This window comes from Helianthus annuus, chromosome 14, assembly GCF_002127325.2.
Source record: "Helianthus annuus cultivar XRQ/B chromosome 14, HanXRQr2.0-SUNRISE, whole genome shotgun sequence".
NCBI lineage: Eukaryota > Viridiplantae > Streptophyta > Magnoliopsida > Asterales > Asteraceae > Helianthus > Helianthus annuus.
The window spans coordinates 81,276,334-81,287,448 of record NC_035446.2 but is presented as its reverse complement, the minus strand read 5'-3'; positions in this window follow the sequence as shown (position 1 = coordinate 81,287,448).

Here is an 11,115-nt window from a genome sequence, read left to right as displayed (position 1 = left end):
GTGTCTTTAGGGCAGTGATACCAAAATCCAGTAACTGATTTTGAAGCCACAGGAGTTGGGCTGTAAGCTTGCAGCAGCAATGTATTCAGCCTCAGCAGTAGATGTTGAAACTAATGCTTGCTTTTTGCTTTGCCAAGAAACTAAGCAGTCACCTAGAAACTGGCACCCTCCTGAAGTGGACTTCCTTGTGGTGTGACATCCAACAAAGTTACTGTCTGAGAATCCTTTTTACAGCAAGTGTGGGAGCACCTTTTATGTATCTGAGAATCCTTTTTACAGCAATGAGATTAGATTTTCTGGGAGCTGATTGACTTCTTGCACAGACACATGTTGCAAACATGATGTCTGGTCTAGATGCAGTTAGGTACAGTAAAGACCCAATCATGCTTCTATAAAGTGTTTGGTCAATCAGCTTATTTGTTGCCATGGGTGTGCTGCATGGTTTACAATCATTCATATCAAATTTGGTTAAAAGTTCTTTAGCATGTTTAGCATCCCAATCCTAGAAACCAAATTTGATGTTGCCAATGATTTGATCAAGTGGATGAGATCTCAAGAAGATTAAATCTCCTTGGTATGGTATGTGGAAGCAGTGGTAGAGGGGCTACTTTGGTCAACAACTGTTGAGGTAGTAGTGGTTGAGCTTTGGCAGCTGTTTTGAACAACTGGTGCTTTTCCCTTTGTGGCAGACCTTTGAGGGATGATGACTTCATACCCATAGTCTGGTGTTGTATCCTCTGATGGACCTGCACTGTTAGTCTTGACAGCAGTATTTTCAAAAGTGATTTTTTCAAGATCAAACAGATCAGCAGGATTCACTGGGATTTTCATTGATGAAAGTTCATTGAACTTTACATCCAAAGTCTCCTCCACTACCTTGGTCCGTGCATTGAACACTTTGTAGGCCTTAGCAGTGGTTGAGCATCCCAGAAAATAACCACAATCAATTTTGGCTGCAAATTTTGAAATAGAATCTTTTAAGTTCAAAATAAAGCATGGGCAGCCAAACACCTTGAAGTATGAGATCAGTGGTTTGATTTTATACAGAATTATATAGGCAGTCTTTTTGTGCCTAGGGTTTATTAAAACTCTGTTCTGGACATAGTAAGCAGTGTTTACTGCCTCTGCCCAGAAAGTTAATGGCAAACCTGAATCTGCAAGCATGGTTCTGGCAGCCTCAATCAAAGTTCTGTTCTTTCTTTCAACAACCCCATTTTGCTTTGGTGTTCTAGGGATGCTGTACTGCCTTACAATCCCTTTCTTCACACAGAAAGCATCCAACTCCCTATTTTTAAATTCTGTGCCATTGTCACTCCTAAAGTTTTTCACTGGAGGGTCAAATTGCTTTTCAACCTGTGTCACAAAGTCTTGCAAAATACCTGCAGTTTCATCTTTAGAGTGCAAAAAGAAAGTCCATGTAAACCTAGAAAAGTCATCAACTATAACCAAATAAAATCTTTTCTTTTTGAGGCTCATGACTTGAACTGGGCCAAACAACTCCATGTGTAGCATTTGCAAGCACTGGGTTGTTTTGGATTCTTCAATGGACTTGTAAGAACTCTTATGTTGTTTTCCTTTTAAACAGGAAATGCAATGTTCAGGACATGAAAACAATTTTTGTGGAAGGCCTCTCACCAACCCATTTTTTGAAATTTCTGTTATTGTCTTAAGATTTGTGTGCCCCAGTCTTCTGTGCCAAAGTTCTGTCTCTTTGTTAGAGGCAGCTGAGAACAGACAGGCATCAGCTCTGGGACACTCTTTTGACATGTCAACAACATAAACATTGCCACTTCTTTGAGCAACAAGTTTAGTTTGACCATAACAATCTTTTGTGAAGAATGACCCAAACGCTTTGTCACTCATTTGAGATACACTCAGAAGGTTGAATTTTAGATTGTCTATTAGATTGACATTTTCAAATTTTACATTACCAGATTGCACTGTTCCAGACCCCAGAACTTTCCCTTTACTATTATTTCCAAAGGAATATCACCCCCTCCATGGATTTTAAAGTCTTTGAGGAGGGCTTTACATCCTGTCATGTGCCTGGAGCCTCCACTATCTACATACCAAAGACTATCAAAGCATGCAGAAGCTCCCTTGGCAGCAGCTATCATTGCACAATCACACTGAGGATTCTCTTCATCACCAGCCCTCTCTTCTTTCTCACCTGCCTTTTCTTCTTTCTTGTCTTCTTCAGACCATAGATCTGTCAGTGGTTCAATCAGAGTACCTGAACTTTCTCCCAACAGTACTTCATTAGCCACAGCAGTAACCACTGCTTCAGTCACCTCATCCACTGTTTCATTGCTCAGCTGTTCCTCTTCAGATTCAACCCCCTCCTGTATTGACTTTAATGCCATCAAACAAAATTCATTATGAGAAGAGTCATTTGAAGCATAGAGTGCAAAATTTTCATCATTAAGGGTTTCAGGCAAACTGCTCCAGTCAACAAACTCTTGAGTAAAGAAACTTTGTTGATCTGGTTGTGTGACGACTGGAGCAGTGGTTTGTGGTGCAGATTGCCCTTGTGCCTGGGGAGCAGGGGTTTGAACATATTGGATCTGTGGAGCAGCTGTTTGGACATAATGCACTGGCACAGGGGCAACAACATAGTGAGCAGTGTTCACATGTGCTGCTGGGGCATATTGGGCATAGTGCACAGTGTTTTGATTTTGAGGTCTAGGATTTGAACTAGGGTGAGTGACTATGGGACCAGTTGTTTAACTCCTACACTCTCTAGCAAAGTGTCCTAACCTGTTACACTTATAACACTTGATTTTCGATTTATCCAACCCAACCCTTAGATTCCCATGCAACCCTGGGAATTTTCGCCCTGTTCTCTTATAAAACTTGCTAGTTCTAACACTTAGCAAGGCCAGTTGGTGCAGGATGTCCATTTCCTCTAGCTCAGTGGGATCGAAATGCTGTAGATCATTTAGTTCAAAGCTTAAATTGTCTGACATCTGGTTTTCATTTGCAGTGAATGCATAGCCTGTAGAGTGAGGATCAGGGTTGTTAAAATTTGCACCAGCAGTTATGTCAATGAAATGATCATAACTCTAATCCTTACCACTACCACCAGATTCTTCTTGACCCAGAAGAGCAGTGTTACCGAATGAATAATCATCAACGGTTTTCCCTGACTCCTGTAACTTCCTTTTCTTGTTCAACTCCCTTTCGAAGGTCAGGAGTCGACCATGGAGTTGGGTCAAGGTCAGATCCTTGAACTCAGCTGCAGTTCGGGTGACTATAGCTATGGTGTCCCATTTTTCTGGCAATGATCTGAGAAACCTGCTATTTTGAGTCGAGTTTGCAAACGTGACATTAACAAGCCTCAGTTCACTGATGAGACAACTGAAACGCTCAAATTGTGGCGTCAGTGATTCACCTTTAACATGACAAAATGTTTCATACTGTTGGTTCAGGATTTCCCTATTGTTTTCTATGACCTCTTCGGTACCTCCAAACTGTTCCTTAAGCGAGTCCCACAACTCTTTGGCACTGTTACAATGTAACAGTCCAGCATATATTTCGTTGGGCAGCGCTGATGCTATGATACTAAATGCTTTAGCATCCAGTTCAAATTTTTGATAATCTGTTTCAGTATAATTTTCAACAGGTTTTAGTACAAATTTTTTAGCATCTTCAGCGCTTGGCACTGTAGGAACATGAGGACCAAAGACGACAGACCTCCAACAACCTGTGCTTTGTTGAGCGAGAATGTGACCCACCCTCCTCTGCCAGTTGTACTCATTTCTTTTTAGCATAGGTGGTTTAAAAAGCGAGCCAATGTTGTTTTTATCGTACTGAGATTGTGACGTCATTCTTTTTGTTTTACAGGTACTGAGAAATCAACTATAATGGTGATTAATCCTTACTCTGTTTTTCAACGACGGATAAATGATCAGTATCAACTGTTTTGAGCTGAACTATTTACGTCAAAATGATTGTTAAATCAAATTTGACTGTTCTAGCTCTGATACCAATTGTTGGATCTGAGTTTCTTTTTTATTGTATTTTATGTTTGTAAATAAGATGAAGATGGATGAGTGTGCAGCGGAAATTATAATGAACACAAACTTTGCATACAATCAAACGAGAGTAATACTTTTATCAAACATCTTTACACAATGAACCGAATGATTGAATTTATTTCAAACACGATTACAATGATGATGAATGAATGCAAACTCCCCCTCAGCCAGAGCTCAGTAGTTTGTTCGTGCAAAGAAGACGAATGATGTAAAGAGCTAATAGAACAGTACAAAGTACTGAACTATTTATAGGCACTTGCAAACTACTGAGCATCTTAGCTGACGTCACCATGAAAGTGACATCTAACCTCCTAACAAACTCTAACCTCTGATCTATACAGACACTGCTTGTAATAACTACTGCTAATACATTCTATTACAAAACAGACTTTAGAACAACTGCTACAACCTTCTACTGCTGTGAACCCAGCAGCACTTGTCCGGATCAGCAGTGCTTGACTCAAGGCAGTAGATTGAATCAGCAGGACTTAAGTCTTCCATCAGATCTTTAGTTGAGCAGCAGTTGTAGGTCAGCAGTTAGCAAGATCAGCAGATAGGAGGTCATCAGTTGTTGTAATCACTTTCAAGGGGAGAGATTTGTATATCAACATCTGCTTATTCTGGATCCACTACTCTGATCCAGTTTTGGCTTTAATTATATGTTCCTCTGATAGGGTTCAATCCCAACAAGAACGAAATCAAAAATTACCTGCACTCAAGAGAAACACAAGAAATATGAAGATAAACCAATGCCTTAGTCATGGTTGATGTTCGAGTTATATAGGAGATGAGACTATAGTTCATCCATTTATTACAATTACATTAATTACAGAATTTAATAATATCATGTAATATCATCTAATCTAATCTCTATACTAATACATAAAAATAAAGTACACATAAATAATTTTTAGGCTTCCTTCTTTAATTTTTGCCACTTGTCATTTAATAAATCATTTTTGCCAAATGTCATGTTGTGAGTATTCCTACATTATATTAACCCTTTTATTTATTCTTGATTAATAATTAATAATTAATAATTGATGGTATTGATTGATTTAATTGATTTTAAATTTTTAGTAAGAAATTTTTTTTCTTCAAAAAATTTAGTCATTTTGTAAACGTGGTCAACATTTAGATTTAATTAATGCATTTACTGCAAGTAAATTAAAAATTCATTGAATTACCTAAATTCAATTATGCATATCTTTAAATGTGTATCTCAAGGTATTATGATGCATGCAAATATTGTAGTAACACTCTTAGTTGAAAAATCATTAGTTCATTACAATCTTGATCACTTAAGTGTGAGATCTTGGGTTCAAGTCTTACGAAAAACAAGATATTCATTGTTAAAAAACAACATATGTAGAGTTTTTTTTTTCAAAAGGGTGTAGAGATTTGGTGGCGATAACCACGGAGTCCCCAGATTTAACAAGGAAGAAGATAGGATGGTTAGGGGATTTTTTAGTATTTCCTTATTTTTTTATAAAAGAACCAACTTTGATAAATACTTTTGAAACAAGTCATTTTTGTAAATAATTTTGTCAACCACAATCTTTAAAAAAAAAAACAAAACCTCATCAAATGTACACCAAAAGTTGTATAGTTTAACTCGGTAATATTATAGGTATACTTGAGACTAATAAAATAATTAAAAAAATGCAAATGAGGTGCTTGAAAAATACGTGGAGGTATGCTTTTATACTTTTTAAAAATTTTATTTAATTGTTTTTCAAAGATATAATTTAGAAACATACTTTATACGTAAAAAAAGGTTTTTTACAGGGGGTTATAAAAGATTGCTTCTTGATATGTTTAGCCAGCTATATATTGCATTTTATATAAATAGGCATTTAAATTTTATGGTATACCTTTTATTTTACCATTATTACATCTCTATACTAATAAATAAAAATAAAGTACACATAGATGATTTTTAGGCTTCCTTCTTTAATTTTTGTCACTTGTCATTTAATAAGATTATTTTTGCCAAATGTGATGTTGTGAGTATTCCTACATTTTATTAACCCTTTTATTTATTCTTGATTAATAATTAATAATAATAATTAATAATTGATGGTATTGATTGATTTAATTGATTTTAAATTTTTAGTAAGAAATGTTTTTTCTTCAAAAAATTTAGTCATTTTGTAAACTTGGTCAACATTTAGATTTAATTAATGCATTTACTGCAAATAAATTAAAAATTCACTGAATTACCTAAATTCAATTATGCAGATCTTTAAATGTGTATCTCAAGGTATTATGATGCATGCAAATATTGTAGTAACACTCTTAGTTGAAAAATCATTAGTTCATTACGATGTTGATCACTTAAGTGTGAGATCTTGGGTTCAAGTCTTACGAAAAACAAGGTATTCTTTGTTAAAAAACAACATATGTAGAGTTTTTTTTCAAAAGGGTGTAGTGATTTGGTGGCGATAACCATGGAGTCCCCAAATTTAACAAGGAAAAAGATAGGATGGTTAGGGGATTTTTTAATATTTCTTTATTTTTTTTATAAAAGAACCCACTTTGATAAATACTTTTGAAACAAGTCATTTTGGTAAATAATTTTGTCAACTACACTCTTTTAAAAAAACAAAACCTCGTCAAATGTACACCAAAAGGTGTATAGTTTAACTCGATAATATTATAAGTATACTTGAGACTAATAAAATAATTAAAAAAAATGAAAATGAGGTGCTTGAAAAATATGTGTAGGTATACTTTTATACTTTTTTAAAATTTTTTTTAATTGTTTTTCAAAGATATACTTTAGAAACATACTTTATACGTAAAAAAAGTTTTTTTTTACAGGGGGTTATAAAAGATTGCTTCTTGATAAGTTTAGCCAGCTATATATATTGCATTTTATATAAATAGGCATTTAAATTTTATGGTATACCTTTTATTTTACCATTATTACATGTAACAATATGTTATTTCGGTGATAAGATGTTGGGCAAAAAAAAAATAAAAAAATAGTGTTTTTAATGAACAGCCCCGTATAATACACGGGTTTCTAACCTAGTCATCTAATAAAAGAGTTCACTTAATGCCACATGGCATTCTCTCATAATAAATAATTCCACCAAGAAGCCATGTGGCAATTTTTCATAATGCCTCAACCATAATCTATAATAAATAATAATAATAAGTAAATTAATATGAGGAATATTATCCACCTTAATAAATAATTCTAAATAAATCTCCTTTTCCTCAAAAGAAATTGATATACCATGATACTTGGGTTAATATATTATACTATAAGATATAGAGATAAAAATATAAGAATTACTTTATCTCTTGAATACACTGATTTTACTATTAGAGATCAAAATTATCTTCGCCCCTATGACATACGATAAAGCATCATTATATATTTTTTTAATATGACTGTATTTAATATTATTATCCTTTAAAGTCAAAAGCCTTTTAATCGTTAGTTTATTACTATCCATTGTTTTTTATTATTATTAATATCTCCAAAGTAATTATTTATGTATTATTATAATAAATTTATTTGGTAATATAACACCTCATTAAGATTAACCACATATATTTATAAAATCAAATGATTTATACTATGAATTATTAATAAAGATGGTAAAGTTACGAATAAAACATCAAATCTAATTTAACTTTTAATATAGGATTCTAATTATTGTCACGTGTCATCCTCTCCTTCAACCTTAAAATTTAGACTTACATTTTATTTTAGAATATTTTTTAATCCTTATCCTTATTAATATAATAAATTTAATTTAAATATGTTAATTACCATATTAGGATGCACTATTTAATTAATATTATTAGACAAATACAATTTATTTTATTAAATATTATCGTAAAATTAAAAAAGTTCAATAATTAAATCTTTTTTACTAAACCATATATTAATACTAAATGGAACAACGTAATAATTACATTATACTATTATAACACTTTTTTAACTATGTGATCATAATTATATAAAAGCCATTTTTTATATTTTACATGCGTAATACACGAGTTTGTAACACTTATGAATTAAAATATTATTCGTTCTAAAGAATAAATTTAATGACACATGATATTCTCTCATTCAATATATCACTAAAATGCCATGTGCCAATTTCTTATCCTACCTTAATCATAATAAATAATGATAATAATAATAATAAATAAATTAATTAATATAAGAACCATTATCTACCATAATAAATAATTATAAATAAACCTTCTCTTCCTTAAAAGAAATTGATATACCATGATGTTTGGGTTAAAAAATTATATTATACGATATAGAGATAAAAATATAAGAATTGCCTTATCTATTGAATTTATCGATTTTACATATTAGAGATCAAGATTACCTCCGCCTCCATGACATACGATTAAGGGTTATTATATTTTTTAAATATGTTTGTATTTAATATGAGTATCCTTTATCAAAAGCCTTTTGATCGTTAGTTTATTTTTATCTATAACAAAACTATTATTATTATTATTATTATTATTATTATTATTATTATTATTATTATTATTATTATTATTATTATTATCTCGAATTTAATTACTTATATATTATTATAATAACTCTATTTGTTAATATAACATACATCATTAAGATTAACCGCATATATTTTTAAAATCAAATGATTTAAACTATTAATTATTGATAAGAATGGTAAAGTTACACGTGAAACATCAAATCTAATTTAACTTTTAATATAAGATTATTGTCACGTGTGACTTTCTCCTTCAACCTTACAATTTAGACTTACATTTTATTTTAAATATTTGTTTAATTTTTATCCTTACAAATATAATAAATTTAATTTACATATGTTAATAACCAGATTAAGATTCACTATTTAATTAATATTATTAGATAAATACAATGTATTTTATTAAATATTATCGTAAAATAAGAATACAGTAATCAGATCTTTTTTACTAAACGGTCCTTACTTTAGTACTAATCGGAAAAACACAATAAATCGAGTATACTATTATTGCACTTTTTTTTAAATATGCGATCATGATTATATAGAAGTATGATTTACATTTTTTAAATATTTTACGTGTGTAATACGTTAGTTTGTAACACTTATAAATTAAAATATTATTCAATCTAATTTTTTATATATATAATCTGTGTGATACACAGGTTTATATGCTAGTAACAAATAACCAAGTCAATTAATTACGTTTTAGGCTATAGGGTGTGGGGCATGGCCCGTATTGGTTAGGTCATCAATCGTCATATAGGACCATTAATGGTTTGCTACACCACCCGTTTCCTCTTCCACCATAGTTGACATGGATTAAATCATGACAAACATGGACCTCCTTTCTTTTTTCAATATTTCGTTTTCATAAAAATAAGAGTTAATTGCCCGGATGGTCCCTGTGGTTTGCCAGTTTTTCATCTTTTGTCTCTAACTTTTCAAAATTGCATGCATGATCCCTGTGGTATTCTCACTTGTTACATCGATAGTCCCCTGACTGGATGTCAGTTAAGTTTTATAGTTTAGTGCATACAAAATTACTATAATACTGACGGGTGGTCCATGGGACAACCCTTGAATGTGTTAAAATACAAGTTAATTCCCCATTAAATCATGTAATTGTCTTGAATTAGATAACTACAGTTGCTTGTGTTTCAGGTGCGTTTGGAGCTTAAAACGAGGAAAATGCTGCTTTGGATGGGAATGGAGTGGAACGAGATTCACAAGGATGGAAAGAAGAAACAAAGGAGATGTTTCAGGGGTCCACCGTAAATTACGGTGGCTACCGTAATTTACGGTAGCCCCTGAATGTTCAAAATTCCCACCGTAATCTAGTAGAGATCCAGCGCAAACAATTGATAACTACCGTAACTTACGTTGGCTATCGTAAGTTACGGTAGGCCCTGACGCAAAATGTGTAACTGCCCATTATTAATCCGTTATGAAGTGCCTTTTGATATATCTCATCATTGGAGATGTTTCTCAGAGTTCCAGGGGCGATTTTTGGCTTGGGATAGTGTTTGTGAACAATTTCTAACATTTCGGTTTGTGTTTCGATTCGTATGAACTTTAATCTTTGTGTTATGATGATTCACCAAACAATGTCCGGCTAAACTTTCGGTGATCATCTTAGGTTGAAGGTTTTTCTATGACTTTTGTGTGTTTATCTTATTTCTAGAATAATGAACTTGGTATGTTTGTTATGTTTATTATGGTGCATGAATGTTTGATTGTAAATTGTTAATTGGTGTTTGATCTTAGTCTAAACCGTACGTTCTTGGTGTCGTTGACAATCGAGATATCACGGGAGGGGTTATGTTTGGATGTTGGTTAATTGGTCATCGGGTAACAACCTCGAATTTCTCTAATCCGAGTACGTAGTTCCCTTTTATCACAACAAACATTTATGCATGAGTTATGTCTTTGTAACTCTTTCTAGGTGGATTTAGGCACAATTGTTAAAAGGAAACCAGAAACCTAAGATGATCATTCTCTCTTAATCTGTTTTAACAACCAATCTTGATTTGCAATTAGTTTAGTAATTTAGTTCTTAAAACCAAACAATCAAACTCTTGAATTTTAATTTCTGCAATTTTAGTCTAATTTTAGTTAAGTACAAAACTACATAATCAGCATACTTTCCACAAACTCCCTGTCTTCGATACCCACTTGCTACTATCTATTAGTTGTAATTGGATTAAATTTGCGTGTGACTACGACATCACGTCAAATTTTGGCGCTGTTGCCGGGGAGTAGTGTGCAACGTGTGTTAATTTAGTATTTTTTGTTTGTTATTTTCGGGTTTACGCTGGTTGTGTTTAGTGTGCAGGTACTTCAGGTGTATGCATACTAGGGGCTCTTACAAGTCATCACCACTATCGTTTGATCCGAAGATTGAAAGAACTTTGCGACAAAACCGAGTTTTATTACGAGAAAACAAGATCATTGGTTCACCCACTTCACCCATTACACCAAGAAACATCATGGATGAATCACAAGTACCACCCACTACGGGTCAACCTACATCATCCTTGATACCTTCGTCAACACAACCTTCACCAAATACCACCATTCCTAAT